Source organism: Acinonyx jubatus, chromosome F2, assembly GCF_027475565.1.
Source record: "Acinonyx jubatus isolate Ajub_Pintada_27869175 chromosome F2, VMU_Ajub_asm_v1.0, whole genome shotgun sequence".
Taxonomy (NCBI): Eukaryota; Metazoa; Chordata; class Mammalia; order Carnivora; family Felidae; genus Acinonyx; species Acinonyx jubatus.
The window spans coordinates 14773264-14790762 of record NC_069394.1 but is presented as its reverse complement, the minus strand read 5'-3'; the positions used below and the strand labels follow the sequence as shown (position 1 = coordinate 14790762).

At 39.2% G+C, this 17499-nt stretch overlaps 1 long non-coding RNA gene and 1 pseudogene across 3 annotated transcripts in view; both read left to right on the top strand.

Annotated features, from left to right (window-relative positions):
• Positions 1-17499, top strand: part of LOC113600575 (uncharacterized) — a 238784-nt gene that overhangs the window by 189640 nt on the left and 31645 nt on the right. The window lies entirely within an intron of this gene.
• LOC113600717 (uncharacterized) lies at positions 3982-4082 on the top strand (annotated as a pseudogene).

The window sequence follows — 17499 nt, the reverse complement described above, 5'->3', positions numbered from 1 at the left end:
TGGTTTAAGTTTGCTTCAAGAAACGTTCTCCATAATGCACCCAGAAGTTTGGTTTCTTACTTTTTTTCCTATTAAAATCTTTTCTAATGTTTGTTTATTTTTGAGAGAGAGAGATAAAGAGAGAGAGAGAGAGAGGAAGAACATGAGCGGGGGAGGGGCAGAGAGAGAGAGGGAGACACAGAATCCTTAGCAGGCTCCAGGCTCTGAGCTGTTAGCACAGAGCCCAACGCAGGGCTCGAGCCCATGAACAGTGAGATCATGACCTGAGCCAAAGTTGGATGCTTAACCAACTGAGCCAACCAGGTGCCCCATGATTTCTTTCTTTAACTCTTAAGGTCCAATGTGGACTTTTGTTCCTATTGTGTCAAACCTACTTCTTCCTTTCTCTTAAAATTTTACATGCTGACTAAATAACACTAAACAGTTTAGACCTTGAAAATATACCAACTCGTGCTGTTTTATTTAGGAGGTTACATTTGGGGCCTTTGGGTGATATGAAGTGAGTATCCTTTGAACTTTCACTAATTGAGAAAGGAAATAAAATAGACCCTTGGGGCTCGAATGTAAGCTTTGTGAAGGCAGGGATGATTTTCTGTTCACTCTTGAATTTTGAGTGTCTAGAATGGTGCCTGGTTATTACCAAGTGCTCAATAAATATCTGTTGAGTAAATGGTGAATCATCAAAGGAGAGAGGGAGATCAAAGTAATTATTGTCTTAGAGGTCAAGGACGGAAATATGGGAAGATAGACATCAATCCTGGGGGTCATTAAGAAAGTAGGAGAGAGGCAGATAAATTGCTCTTGATCTCATGGAGACAGGCAAGGATGAGCTCAACCACTTGCAGCTGAACGCAGTGGCAGAGCAACTAACAATGGCAGCCCCAATGTGGTGAAGCCCCAGATTCTTAAGGAAAAATCTTTATTTACTCTCACCTTGCTAGGAAATGGTAAGAAGATATGAGGCTGGCCTTTTGGAGTGGGATAAAGTAGTGTTACACCTGCCTCCCCACCTTAGTAGAGATCTAGCACTAGGTACATTGTGTGGCTGATGGTAGACTCTTCTCTAATCTTATCCACCTGTCCTATGGATGAGTCTCACAAAAATATCCATTAGTATATGTGGATGCAGGCTATGAGACCTTGAGCTGTGACATTGGACTCAAGGCCACTCATCTCATGTAACCATGGCAGATTACCACACAAAGAGAGAATGGCTCGCTCCCTGAAACAGTATACTTTCAAACCAATAATGGTGGGCATGTCTCAGTCACTGCTATAGACAGTTGAACTCTGTGAGGGATGCTATAGACCACTGACAATAACAACAGCTAAGGAGAAAAGGGTGTTCAGCACAATGGACAGCTTGTACATATTCTTTCCCCAACATGATCATAATTCTTTGGACCGAAGCCAAAAAAGCAATGCTGAAATTCTTGGAGTGATTATGGGAGAGGAGGACCAGGAAGAAAAGAAAGTAAAGAAATGCATTTTTTTTTTGCAATCTAGATAGATGCTTTATAATCTCAGTCATTCACTGTTAATATTAAAAACAATTTGTACCCAAGATGATGATTCAGAACCTATTAAGTGTTCAATGAATTCTCCTAGATGGTCCCTGCAGCCTCTAGTTAACCTCCCTGTAGTTCAACCATCTGCCATTCTATGTCAGTATCCCATTATTGAACACAGTTTAGATTTTCATCCTGCCCTAGAGACCCTTTAGCACCCACTTAAATCATTGGATACAAGAGGTAGTTGGGGTAGAGCGTTGGGGCTGCAGTTAATGGCTCCAAAGGTGCTATCCTCACGTACTTGTCTGCATACTGTGTGCAGTTATGTGCTTCAACCCCTGTAGTGGTTCAATCTGTGAATTAAGAAAAGGTGGTGGACCCTCACTTCTTCAGTGGAGGAGACAGAGGCTTAGTAGGGCTCAATGACTTGCTTGAGATCATTTAAATAATGTTTCCAAGGCAATATCTGAGCCCAGGTTTTCTGACTCAAATCCAGTGCTGCTTCATCTATTGGGGCTGCTCCTTGGGATCTCTTGTCAAACCCATGAACCTGACTGGGTTCTTTGGGTTTCACTCTTACTCTCTGTAGCTCTTCACTGTCTTTCTGGGGCCAGGGCTCCAAGATGTACTTCCTGCTGGGTGACTTGCCTTTCCCATTGTTGGAATAGAGAAATGACACAAGTTTTAGAATCTTTTCTGACGCCGGTAAGGCCAACTTCACGAACCTACAACCTGTGCAGTAGGTTGGATCCCGTGCAGAGATCCCTGAGCTTGTCTTAATGATCTTCAGTCTCTGCCTTGAAATTCTGAATAATCTTTCACATAAGAGGCCCTGCATCTTTACTTTGCCCTGGGCTCTGCAAATTAGGTAGTTGATCCCTTTTTCAAGCTTATGACTTTGGTTATGTTTGTTAACTTCTCTGGACCTCAGTGTTCTCATCTGTAAATCAGAAACAATGTAGTTGTGCGTGTCTTAAAGTCTTCTTGTGGGGAATAAATCAGATATAACAGCAAATTGGCTAACAGAGCTTTTGTGCATGCATAGTCCTCAATAAATCTTAACTTCTGTACATCTACTCCAGGAGGGAAACCTGCTCGTTAATATCTTACTAAGTCAGCATGAAAAGGTTGGTTATATGTATTCTGAGTTTAGTTTTGTGCTGGATAATATAATCATTTTGATTTTTTCTGTTGTGAGATTAGATTAACTAAGAAGTAAAAGGGCTCCTTTTTCACCCAAAGGCACTAGTTCAGCCAAAGTGCAGACTTGGTAAGCAGAATGATGAGGGAAGCACTGTAATGGAAGCAAAGGCTAAGAAATCAGTCAATCCTCATTATTGCCAGGTCAGTACCAGGAGCACTCATGCTTCTCAGAGCAGCACTGCGCTTGATCAGCTGTAGTTGTCAGCCAAGGTGAGTGGTCAGAAAAAATTGTAAAGAATGCAGGAACTAAAGTTTAATGATACTTTTAAAACTTTATGCCTAGCACTGATCTAGCTGGTTCAAATATAATATTTCATTTAATCTTCCTAAAGACTCCTAAAGAAGACACCCCATGAAGTAGATAACATTAGTATTATCTTATAGTTGAGGAAACTAAGCTCACTGAGTATTTACAGTTCTAGAGAACACCCTAGAATGGATAGTGTTTGGAGTGCATATTATTTGAGGACATAGCTAGAAGGGACAATAAAGATTATGTGGTGGCAAATGGATTTCATCCCATAAGTCTAATTCATTGGTAAGGCTGTGTTAAGAAAGATTATAGGATTCTACATGGGCTGGGTGGGGTAGAGTGTCTTGATCAATTAGCAATGTCTGCCTTGGGCTCTGGAAAAGTGGTGTAAGGCAGATATTCACCATCTTTGGTCTAGTCTCCTCATTTTACAGAATACATAATGACCAAGAAGTTAATATTGTTACAGTTTATACTATAAACTACTGCCTAAGCTAGCTTTTAATCCTTAAGTCACTGATACTTACAGCAAGGCTGTTTTACCAAACAAATAAGCAATAACAGACAACAAAAAGCAAAATAAAACAGGAAGGAATATATTCATTGACATTACCAGCATCAATAGAAAAAGTCTCAGAGCTTAGAGGATTCTTTTTAAGATCCATAAAATCATAACCGAAAGAACATTTCAAACCTTAATATGCTTCAAAAACTAGGAAGCTTTTAAAAAACAAGTTGCTGGATCCTACCCACAGAATTTCTGAGTCAGTAAGTCTGGGGTGGAGCCTAAGAATCTGCATTTCTAGCACATTCCCAAATGAGGCTGATGATCCGGTCTGGGGACTATGCTTTGAGGTCTCCCTTTAGTAACTGTGCCTTGACCATTTATCAGATTCCTCTTAAAATGAATTATTCAAACATGCGGTTTTTATAAATTTGGGAGACTCAAGCTGTCACTCCCATGGGATTTATTAATAAGTTATGAAAATTATCTCAAAAGTTTTTGATTAGTGGTTGCTTCAGCAGCATGTATACTAAAATTGGAACAATACAGAAGATCAGCATGGCCCCTATACAAGGATTACATGCAAATTCTTGAAGATTCCATATTTTTTGGAACCCTCATGCACTGTTGGTGGGAATTAAAAATCATGCAGCCATTATGGAAAACAGCTATGGAGATTCCTCAAAAATTAAACATAGAAGTACCATATGATCCCCCTTCTGGGTATATATCCAAAATGACTCAAAGTAGGATCTCAAAGAGACATTTGCATATCCAAGTTCATTGCAGCTTTACTCACGATAGCCAAGAGGTAGAAGTAATCCAAATATCCGTGGACAGATGAATGGGTAAAGAAAATGTGGTATACACATGCAGTGGGATATTATTCAGCTAAAAAAAAAAAAAAGGAAATCCTGCCGCTTGCTACAACATGGATGGATCTTAAGGATATTATGCTAAGTGAAATAAGCAGTCACAAAAAGACATACACTATATGATCCCATTTATATGAGGTATCTAAAGTAGTCAAACTCATAAAAACAGAAAATAAAATGTTTTGCAGGAAATGGAAAGGAGAGTTCCAGGGTTGCAGGATAAAAATGTTCTCGAGATCTGTTGCAAAGTATGTAAATATATCTAATGCTGCTGAACTGTCCATTTACAAATGGTTGAGATGGTAAATTTTACGTGTGTATTTTACCACAATTAAAGAAAAAAATTGTTCATTTAAAGATAACACTTTCCCTGGAGGGCACAGTAATTCTTAGCTGGAGAGGTGTCTAGAGGGAAGTGGAGAGGCTCTTTGTGGCTACTCAAATATGAGCTGGGTACTTATCCTGCGTCTGGTGTTAGCAAGCTCCCCGCTATTATAGGCCTATGGATTCCCAACCTCTCCTACGTAACTCTTCAGAGTATTGGTACCTAAGTCCAACCCAGAGATTCTAATTTGGCTGTGATATGACCTGGATGGTAAGATTTTTGAAAGCTCCCTTGCTGGATGGTTTGAATGGTTACAGCCAAGGCTATATAAATCATTATTTGGACCCGTGATTCATAAATTATGTTAAAAGTTAAAAAGGATCTCTTTGGAGCTCTGACAAGCTGTATATCCTCAATACTCCTCCATTCTGTTCCTCACTGAACCAGGTAATTCTCATTATTGTCCCCCTTCCCAACAAATTTGAGAAATGTAACATCAGATGATTTCTAATACCTCTTTGAGATAAAAATATGTCCATGTTATTGTTTTCTTTGGTAGGACTCTCCTGATCGGTGGATTGGGCTAGTTCCTATATTTGAACTGCAGTTACAGAGAGTTGAGTTCCTCATCAACTAGGTTTGCACATGACCAAGGTTCCTATTGAGGTTGGTGGGATGGTCTTAGTTTCAGCTGCATGTGTACACATGACCCATTTATCCTTTTAAACCCTCACTCAAACCACACAGTCTAAACAGCATTTGGGCTTAAAATCAATTTGTTGGGGGCAGCTCGTGTTCAGTTGGTTAATCGCCTGACTCTTGACTTGCGCTCAGGTCATATCTCAAAGTTTGTGGGTTCAAGCCCTGTGTTGGGCTCTGTGCTGCCAGCACGAAGCCTGCTTGGGATTCTCTTTCTCCCTCTCTCTCTGCCCCTCCCCCGTTCTCTCTCTTTCTCAAAATAAATAAATAAACTTAAATCAACTTGTTGAAGTAGAACAAAATTCTCTTCTTTTGTTCACACATTGTTTGTCAGGCTATGAATAATTTAAAGATGATCTGAAGAACAGAAAGATAAAATTTCATAGAGTTAACATTTGCATGAAGGGATTAGACCCCGCCAAAGGGATTTTTCTTGACTCCCTAAAAATCAGCGGTATATCAGTGGGGGCACAGGCAATCCTAAGGCGTTACTATCAGGGTGTGCTCATTACCAAAGAACCCCAAATAGAAAAACAACTCCTCACATATTCAGTCATTGTAAGCCACTTTAGATACCCACGAGATCAGAAACCAGGCAGCACAGGAATCAGGGGACTTGCCAACTTAATGCTGTTTAATATTAATTAAACTTAATATAGCTCAGTTATCTGTTTTTCAGATGTTCCCAGGCAGAATACCAGAAAATAAGAAATAAATCTATATTCATATTATATGTATCTTTAAATTATATAATCATAAATGTGTTCATAATTATATATTCATATTATGTAATGTATTATCATATATTCTCCATTTCTGAATATTTCTAGAATAACTGAATAGGAGAAATAGGAAGTCAACAATTTCCATGAAATCAGTTACCTGGGAAAATTCATTTGAGAATGTACAGGTGTCATCATCCAAATACACATTGTTAGTGCACCGTGAAGAAAGCTAAAATACTATGTGCCCTACACGTTAAGCATTCAGGGGTGGAAAAAAGTAAAGCCACCTAGAATTTTGTGAGAAGACATCACGAAGAGATGACTACCCACCTGTATTTTAAAACACGTCTAAGAGTAACCAATACCATTGGGCAATACGATTATTGGAGTGGTATTATCTTGGGAAGGAATCCAGTAACACATAAAGGACAAAAGAGAATAGAAATCCTGAATAGAAATAGAATAGAATATTCGCTGCATCCAAACTTTGATGGCTTCCTCTTTAGGAAGATGATTATATATATATAATAGAACACTTTTTGTCCTTCCTCATCTGATACAAGCATGTAATATTTACCACAGTGCAAGAAATACCCAATTTCTGGTGAGCAACCTGATTTATATTATAGTTGGTTTTTTGCACATGTAGATGTTAAGCCTTGCTGAAATGTATGAAATTAAATTAGCCTTCCCAGCATTAGCACTAATGTAGCAGACATTACAGTGGTTGTACACACGGGGATGAGAAGAAACCGAGGTTAAAGAGGCAGAGAACTTGGTTCCAGTGTCCTTGTCATGCTCTGAAACTTAACCTACAGAACAGGTTTCAGGAGATATAAAGTAAGGGTAAATCTGAACTTTACAAGCTTTTATTTATAATAAAATATTGTAAATACTGTAATTACAATATTGTAAACTTTTATTTACAATGAATTCAGTGTGGAGTTTTGAAAATGTACAGATTCTCAGGGCGCCTGGGTGGCTCAGTGGATTGAGCGTCTGACTTCGGCTCAGGTCATGATCTTGTGGTTGGTGGGTTCGAGCCCTGCGTCGTTCTCTGTGTTGACAGGTTGGAGCCTGGAGCCTGTTTCTGATTCTGTGTCTCCCTCTCTCTCTGCCCCTCCCCTGCTCACACTCTCTCTCTCTCACTCTCTCTCTCTCAAAAGTTAGTAAATTAAAAAAAAAAATTTGAAAATGTACAGATTCTCAAGACCTAGCCCGTGATTTCTGTATAGATTAAGGCCTAGGATTGTACATGTGTAGAAACTCCACAGGAAAGATTGCTGCTTCCACCTGGGATAACAGGGACTCTGATGCTAACTGTCCCTCAGAAACAACTAAAACACTGGACAAAACATATGAAACAATAATTTTTAAGACATGGGACATCACACAACAAAGGGCAATAATCCTCGAAAGACAGAAAACCAATAAAGTGAGCTCTACGCCATCCCAGATTACTGCCTTGAGAGAGTTTCCAGCTTATGTCGCTGGCAGGAGGGACTCAGGCTGAGCCTGCTGGTCTCCCCATGTTGGCGAAATGGACGTGGGAGTCCAAGAAAAAGTGGCTAGAGTTGGCATGAGTGGGGTACTGAAGAGAGAGAGAGCAGCATACTCAGAGACCCCTGGAAAGCTTCAGAGGTTTCCCTCTCCAGGCTTCAGTTGAGGACGGATCAGTATATGTAGGTTAAGAAAACTGCATGCGGGCAGAGAAAAATGCAAACAGCAGCTCCTTATAAAAAGCTGTCAGCAGGGGCGCGTGGGTGGCTCAGTGGGTTAAGCGTCTGACTTCAGCTCAGGTCATGATCTCACAGTTCGTGAATTCGAGCCCCACGTTGGGCTCTGTCCTGACAGCTTGAGCCTGGAGCCTGCTTCGGATTCTATGTCTCCCTCTCTCTCTGCCCCTCCCCCACTTGCTCACTCTCTCTCAAAAATAAATAAACATTAAAAGAAAAGCTGTCAGCAAACTAGGAAAAGAAGATACCTTAACCTGATAAAGAGCATCTATGAAAAAACCTTACAGTTAACGTAGTGATGAAAGACAGAATTATTTCCCTTTGAAGGTCAGAACCAAGTCAGGGACATCTGCTCTCATCCCTTCTATTCAACATTTTACTGAAGGTTCTAGCAAGTGCAAATAGGCAAGAAAAATAAAAATAATTGCATCCAGATTGGAGATGATGAAATAAACTTATTTTTACTTGTAGGTGGCTTTGTCTATGTAGAAAATTTGATGGATACAAAACATATATTAGAACTAATGAGTTTAGCAAAGTTGCAGGATACAAGAATATACAAAACTCAGTAGTATTTAAATATAGTAGCAACAAATATTTGGAAATAGGAAATACCTAGGGATAAATCTAACAAAGATGGGTAAAACCTGTATATTGAAAACCGTAAAATATTGATGAGAGAAATTAAAGAAGACCTACATAAGTGGAAAGATGTACTTTGTCTGTGGGTTGAAAGATTCAATATGTTAGATGTCAGTTATCTCCAAATTTATCCGAAGACTCAACACAATCCCAATCAAAATTCCAGGAGGCTTTTTTGGGGGGGGGGTGCAGAAATTGGCAAGCTGTTTTGAAAGTTCATATGGAAATGAAAAGGTTCTAGAATCGCAAAACAAAAACAAAAACAAAACCCTTTGACAATGAAGGACAAAGTCGGAGGGCTAACACTACCTGACAGACTTGGCTAGCTCAGAATTCTACCCTGAGGCAGACGATTAGGAATATCCTGAAACTGTATTAAGTCATTGCTTTCCTATTTAGCGAATGACTAGCTTGATGAGCTAAACAGTATCCTGGAGGTATATGAGTTATGATTTAGTTGCCAGATTATCTACAGGAAGAAAGGAAATATGAAGTATGGGCACTAAGGAGGGATCAAAGACTTGTGTTTTAACAGAACCCGTATTTCTTTTTTTTTTCCAGTATATGAAGTTTATTGTCAAATTGGTTTCCATACAACACCCTGTGCTCATCCCAAAAGGTGCCCTCCTCAATACCCATCACCCACCCTCCCCTCTCTCCCACCCCCCATCAACCCTCAGTTTGTTCTCAGTTTTCAAGAGTCTCTTATGCTTTGGCTCTCTCCCACTCTAACCTCTTTTTTTTTCCTTCCCCTCCCCCATGGGTTTCTGTTAAGTTTCTCAGGATCCACATAAGAGTGAAAACATATGGTATCTGTCTTTCTCTGTATGGCTTATTTCACTTAGCATAACACTCTCCAGTTCCATCCACGTTGCTACAAAGAGCCAGATTTCATTCTTTCTCATTGCCATGTAGTACTCCATTGTGTATATAAACCACAATTTATTTACCCATTCATCAGTTGATGGACATTTAGGCTTGTACCCCAATGTTTATAGCAGCACTCTCAACAATAGCCAAATTATGGAAAGAACCCGTATTTCTTAATGCATATAAACAGAGAAGCAGTTGGGGCACCTGGGTCGCTCAATTGGTTAAGCTTCCGACTTCGGCTCAGGTCATAATCTCACAGTTTGTGGGTTCAAGCCCTGTGTTGGGACCTGTGCTGATGGCTCAGAGCCTGGAGCCTGCTTTGGATTCTGTGTCTCCCTCTCTCTCTCTGCCCTTCCCCTGCTCACACACACACACACACACACACTCTCTCTCTCTCTCAAAATAAATAAATGTTAAAAACATTAAAAAAAAACTTTAAGCAGAGAATCAGTATTCATCTGCTTGCTCTTATTCATTGTGAGGATTAAAACATGCAAATATGTTTAAAAAGGACACAACACTGTGCATGTCTGAAATTGCCAGCATGTGAATGCAGATCTTTTGTCATGTGTATTTGGAGCTCATAAAGGATGGGGAAAACTACCCACCTATTGCCTATTATGGGGAAAAAGTACCCAAAAGGTGGGAAATTAGAGTTGTGTTTGAAACGCATAGCATATGAAAGCTTGGTGCTCGACCCCACATCCTGATCTTTGAGTTGGACATTTAAAGGAGGAGCATGTGGGAAAGAAGGATGTATAATCCAGGTAAACACTAATTACACTATTAAGCAAGGTTCATATAGTACTTTCTACTAGCTCAGCGGACTTTGGGCTTTAGTGGTGAGTTGTGAGGATTAAATGGGAAAAAAAGCATGTACAGAGCATGACATAACCGTATGGTACTAGGAATTTTATAATGCTAAGTATGGTTTTCAAACAACCACCCCAAAATAATGTTAGAATTTAGGAGAGTAAAAGCATTCCCTTTTGTGAGCAGTAATGTAAACCATACAATTTGTTCTACTTCCATTATTGCCATGGTTACCTGGAAGCTCAGAACCAATGATGAAACTTCGTTCTAACATTCTAAACATCCTATCAATTTTATATCTGATTCATCTGTGATGCTAATTTTGTTTCAATTAACTTCCATAAATTGCCTATTTCTTTCTGGGAAGAGGGAAGAAGAAGGAAAGTGAATGAATGAATGAATGCATGCATGAATGAATTATATATAAACAAATATATAAATATAAACATATATGCATACATAATGTAAATATATATTTGTATGTAATATATACATTTATATTATGCATAACATCTATAATATAATATAAATATATAGAGCATTATAGCTACATGTTTATTTACATTTATTCAGTAAACATGTATGAACTACTGAGGCAGATTCTATGTCAACCCACCTGAAAACTAGCCTTGTATTATAATTAAATCCCAGCATCTGTGAGTGCGCACGTGTATGTCTATCTCGTGTGTCTGCGTCTACCCTCGTTCCATTGAATCTCATTCTCTAGGGACTTTGAGTTAAAGGAAAATCCATCCTTTTTTGGCCAAAGAGGCTGAGGCGTTAGTTAATTAAATTCCTCGTAGGCGTCTTTCCTAATGCAGTAGGTACTAAATCCAGAGATAAGTTGTCTTGGCAACTGTTTTGGCGACTGTTACCAGCCTGCTTTTTAGGCTTGTGAGTAAAGATGTTTGAGAATGTAAATCACCAGCTGAGGTTTAACAGATTTTATTCTCACTTTCCCAAAGAAGCTGGACACTAATTGATAATATAGTACACTTTTATTTATGTTTGAATAATAAAGCAATGTTCATAGCTCAGCCCTCGGACGATTACATATATTATTCATGTTTTCAAAGTGTAATAAAGATACATAATATCAGTTTTCCAATTAAAGTTTATGACCAAGCTTGGTGATGGTTATAGTTTTTGGCAGAGATTTTTAATTTTCTTCAAATGCTTTCTTGGGATTCACAAAACAGCTTCAACCATAAACATGTTTCGCTTGGGGGAACAGGAGGGGCAGAAACTAACACACATGCATATGAAGATCCCATATATATGCGAACATTTTCCAGGTAATGAATCTGGCAAAAATGGACAGTAGTCCTATTTTTAAAAAATAATTTATTTTTAATTAAAATATCCTTTTAGGGTTCACATGCACTGGAGAAATCGGCTACTGAGTTAATTTGTTAACTATCAATTTTGTGGCTAGCTAATGTGCACTGATGTCCGTTCTTAGCACTAAAAATATATGTGCCAATAAAACCATTTTTACTAGATAATAAAGTAATCCTCACTTAAAAGGCTTCACATTGAATGCTTTATAGAAATATAGGGTATTAAACAATTATGTAGGATTGAAAGGAGCTTAAGATCTTTTGGTCCAACCTCTTTACTTTACAGAAGAGGGTACTGAGACCCAGAGAAGCCATAAATATTGTGTCTCTCGTAACTATGATCAGGCCATAGGTTCCCCAACATTGCCAAAGCAATATAGAGGATTCTTCCATCGTGGCCTTCCCTTTACTTATTTCTGTCCAAATTAAGATACCCTTTCATGATATTTTTTTCCTTCTCATAGGAACAGCATGATATGATTTAATAGTTTAGAGTTATGAGTCACATACACCTGGGTACACCTGGGTTCAAATTCAAATAACTTCCTTAAAAAAAGAATCTAGCCTCTTTAATGTTGATTCTTGTATAATCCTTATGGTCAGATAGCAGCTACCCTATCTATAAAATACGTGGCCAGGCTGGGGGGGGGGGAGTTCTATAACCTTGAAATTATAAGGATGACAAAGGATCCCACCAAGCCATGAGAACTTCATATTGCACACAACACATAGTTAGTCTTTAGCTCTACAGGAAAACGTGTTTCAGTATCAGTCTCCATTTAGTGTCCTCAGGCGAACTGTCCTCATTTGGGTCTGCTTAGGAAGAAACCCCTAGCTTGCCATGGCTACATCTTTTTCCCTGTGACCCATCCTGTCCTTTTCCCGTGCAAGTTAATCTGCAACAAAATATCCGCTTCTTGGTTTTCTTTATCTTCATACAGAAAAGCTAAGAAGGGCTACAAGATAGTTTTTCTCTAGTAGAATCCACTTGTTCAGCTGTTTTTAAAACCCATTGCTTCTCAAGAATATGATATGGTTCCCCTGTAGGACTCACTCACTAGGGCAGTACTGTCTGATAGAAATTTCTGCAGTGATAGAAATGTTCTGTTTGACAAAAGTGGTAGCCACTAGCCTCACGGGGCTATTGAGCACTTGGAAAAGGACTAATACGATGGGTGAGCTCAATTTTTTATTTTACTTAATTTTGGTTAATTTAAATTTAAATATCCACGTGTGAATAGAGGCTACCATATAGGACAGTGCAGGTCTAGAGGTTGGATGGAGGGATATTACCATCTTAACCTCTCTTCCTTTTCTTTCTTCCCTTTCTTCCTGCTTTCTCGAACTCTCTCTACATCAGGTTTTTCCCTCTATACATGATAAAGTAACCCGGGCCAAATGGGGCTTCTCCCAAGGAAACATATTTTTCTTTTTACTGGAATCTTTTTTGAGACAGTCCTTAAACTGGGAGAAAATCAGAATATCAGGCTCTGTAGAATCCTGATAAGTAAGTCCTTTGAGGTGAAGGAGGTCTGTGATCAACCTGTGCCCTTCAACCCATAGGTAAGTATCCACTCTGTCAGTTTAGAACACCAACCGCGTTGAGCATCTCCTATGTTACTGACATTGACATTTCTTGATATGTTGTAGTAATGTCTTATCCCCGTTAAATAACCTGATGTAGATCTTATTGCCAATAGCTTTTAGTGATTTAAGTCATTAAGTCTAGACTTCATTCTTAAAACAGGTAGTGATTTCATGATTTTATTTTTTATCATTATTATTTTTTATTATTATTTAATTTTTTAAAAATTTACATCCAAGTTAGTTAGCACATGGTGCAACAATGATTTCAGGAGTAGATTCCTTAAAGCCCCTTACCCATTTACCCTATTTCCCCTCCCACAACCCCTCCAGTAACCCTCTGTTCTCTATATTTAAGAGTCTCTTATGTTTTCTCCCCCTCCCTGTTTTTATATTATTTTTGCTTCCCTTTCCTTATGTTCATCTGTTTTGTATCCTAAAGTCTTCATATGAGTGAAGTCATGTGATATTTGTCTGTCTCTGACTGACTAATTTCACTTAGCATAATACCTTCTAGTTCCATGCATGTAGTTGCAAATGGCAAGATTTCATTCTTTTTGAATGCCGAGTAATACTCCATTGTGTATGTGTGTGTGTGTGTGTATATATATATATATATATATATATACACACCACATCTTTATCCATTCAGTGATTTTATTCTTTAAATTTTGTTTTATTTTTGTTTCACATTTTTATTTAAATTCCACTTAGTTAACATATAGTGTGATTTTGGCTTCAGGAGTAGAATTTAGTGATTTATCACTTATATACAACACCCTCACCATGACAAGTGCCCTTTTGAATACCTTTTGCCCATCCCCCACCCACCACCCTTCATCAACCCTCAATTTGTTCTCTGTAGTTAAGACTGTCGTGTGGTTTGCTTCCCTCTCTTTTTTTTTCCTTCCTATATGTGCATCTGTTTTGTTTCTTAAATTCCACATATGAATGAAATCATATGGTATTTGTCTTTTTCTGACTGATTTATTTTGATATGTGTGTGTGTGTGTGTGTGTGTGTGTGTATACACACACATTCACTTAATCTGCTTGAAAAGTAATCCAGTGTGAAGACTAAAATTCATATATACACACACACACACACACACACACACACACACACACCCCTTTGAATCAGTATTTTTGTATCCTTTGGGTAAATACCTAGTAGTTCAATTGCTGCATCATAAGGTAGTTCTATCTTTACCTTTTTGAGGAAGCTCCATGCTGTCTTCCAGAGTGGCTACACCAGTTTGCATTCCCATCAACGGTGTTAAGAGGGTTCCCCTTTGCCCACATCCACACCAACATCTGTGGTTTCCTGTGTTGTTAATTTTAGTTATTCTGACAGGTGTGAGGTGATATGGTATCTCATCCTGTTTTTGATTTGTATTTCCCTGATGATGAGTGATGTTGAGCAATGATTTCATTTAAAGATATTTTTTAAAACATTTATTCATGTTTGAGAGACAGAGCATGAGCAGGGGAGGGGCAGAGAGAGAGGGAGACACAGAATCTGAAGCGGGCACCAGGCTCTGAGCTGTCAGCACAGAGCCCGATGTGGGGCTTGAACTCATGAGCCATGAGATAATGACCTGAGGTGAAGTCGGACATTTAACTGACTGAGCCACCCAATGATTTCATTTTTAAAGGCTTTGCTCATCTATCTCTAGGCCCTCCATCCCCATGTGTTGTGTAAGGATAGATACTACCCATGTCACAATCTTTTTTTTTAATTTTGTGTGTTCATTCATTGCACAACCACCATGCTTCCCTCATTCTACGAGTGCTGGAGGGAAACAAAAAAGAAACAGGATGAATACAGGCCTTTGTATTCTAAAGTAGAGAACCAAGTATTTCACATGTAGCCCTGAGGAAGGTTTCCTAGTTTCAGTAGAAATTCCCCTCTTCCACCTCTAGTGTCTAGTGTGTGGCCTAGAGATTTTGTTTTGGGAAGTCTTTGTCTCTAAGCTTCTGAAGTCACATCATTTAGCAGTAATTTCTGAGCACGTGGCCTATGGTTTCTGAAGCTTGCAGCCTGTTTCTTCAAGATTTGCTTTCTGGACACCAGCTGGCTCATGACACAGTCAGATGGGAATCAAAAGGTGGGTAGGCTGAATACAGTCAAATGTCCATTGACTGATAAAGCTATTGTTCCAATAAAATTACTTCCTAAAACTGCACTCAAATTTCAATTTAACCCATGTGAATCTATTCAGCAATTTCCCCAACTTCTCTTAGCTGTCTGAAACCTCCTTTTCATATTTTTTTCTGATGATGTGAATGGTTTGTTTCCTGCACCCTGCTAAAGTCCTTGGCATCTAGAGTGGTGTAGTACCCCATTGATTAGCAATGAGATCAACTGGACAAACATTCTAAGAAAATCGTAGTGAAGATAAAACTATTCACGATTCATTTACTGTTTGGGTACTTTCTGTCTTAGGATCTCTGGTTGGAGTTATTTCTTTTATTTAACAACCATAAGAATTATTGACAAGTTGTCCTTACTATTATTACTTGTCGGTGAGGAAACTGATGCCCCAGAAGTTCAAGCAAATTCTGCAGGGTTTTGTAGCTCATTGTTGGGTTGACACACAAACCCAGGTCAGTGTGGACCCAGGGACAGCTCTCCGCACCTTCATATATTTAATCTACTTGAAAAGTAATCTGGTGTGAAGAATAAAGTTCATACCTCATATTAGTTTCTGGTGCCCTTTTGGTGAATCTCACGTATCCATTACAGCAGGTCTGACAAAACTTGAAAATACAGATACTAGTGTGTGTCTTTGAAAAAAATATTTCTTAAACAATATTGTAAAGTAAAATTTTTCATGAAGTGAAATTTTCTATCATTCAATTAGTCCTCATTATGAATGTTTTTTAAAAAATATGTGGGTTGGGGCACCTGGGTGGCTCAGCCAGGTAAGTGTCCAACTCTTGATTTTGGCTCAGATCATGATCTCGTGGTTAGTGAAATGGAGCCCCGCCTTGGGCTCTGTGCTGTCAGCTTGGGATTCTCTCTCCCCCTTCCTCTGTGCCCTCCCCCACTCATGCTCGCTCTCTCTCTCTCTCTCTCTCTCTCTCTCAAAATAAATAAATAAGCTTAACAAAAATATACACATGGGTCTGTGTATATGTGTATGTGTGTATATTGTTTCCTACATACACACATTTACATCCAGTCTTCACATTTGAATTTGTGTAGAAACTCAAATGTCAAGACTGGATTTTTCCTTTTAGTGTAAATTTTTCCTTTTAGTATAAAAAGGAATCTCATTTTCTGAAGACATTGGTTTAAAAGGTTGGTTGTTGGGGCGCCTGGGAGGCTCAGTCGGTTAAGCATCTGACTGCGGCTCAGGTCATGATCTCGTGGTTTGTGAGTTCGAGCCCCGCGTCGGGCTCTGTGCTGATGGCTCGGAGCCTGGAGCCTGCTTTGGATTCTGTGTCTCCCACTCTCTGCCCCTCCCCCACTCATGCTCTGTCTCTCTCTGCCTCTCAAAAATAAATAAATGTTCAAAAAAATTAAAAATAAAACAAAAGGTTGGTTCCCAGCCTGAGTTCATGCAACTCTGACAAACACAATTAACACCTGGGGCCTTGTTCTCTCTGTCAAATGAGAATGATGGCTCTGTTACTCTTCTACTTTTTTCTCATGAAAGTAAAGATTTATAAATGGGTTTGACGTAACCCATACCTTCCCCCTAGAAATGAAGCCTGGATTATTTTGAGTACATTATCCTTTCTCGACCTCTATCACTCACTATTCAACAGTGATAAATAAATCACCCACTCATATAACCGCTATGTCCTGCCTGGTGTTAATATTTGAAGCCTTCTTTTCACCACGGAGAGCTGAGAACCCTCTCTTCCTTGTTTCCTCTTTCCAGAAATATCAGAATACATGCCAGCAGGCTTTGCATATGATTTGAGAAAGAGAAAAGCCAACAGCCGCCTGAGATAAACTTGTTTTAAGGAAGGTGCTAAAAAGCGTACAGCTTTCGCTGAAGAGTGACCACAAGGTGGCAACCTCTCAGAACATCTGGGCTCACAGAAGTCCCGAGCGATGGCCCTGGTGGCTGATCTCGCCTTCCCAGCTCAGCCATATCCAGGTCAAGTGTGTGCCAGGGTGATAGCTGCCAAGAGGTCCATCAGCCAGCACGGATGGAAACCACTTCTTGACAGTGTTTTCTAAAAAGCAGTACCCACATCACTCTTCCATTTTAGAGTGTGATAGCTTTCAGAATGCTTTATTTCCCTCAAGAATCTAAAACCTAGAGTGGTTAGAAAAAGAAGTGTGGGGGAGGGCTCTTCCTTACATTTTCCCATTGTTTGAAGTGATTGGTTCTCAACCTTGATGGTATATTAGACTATCCCGGGGAACTTTTAAAAATCAATCTCTGGGGCAGGGCCCCA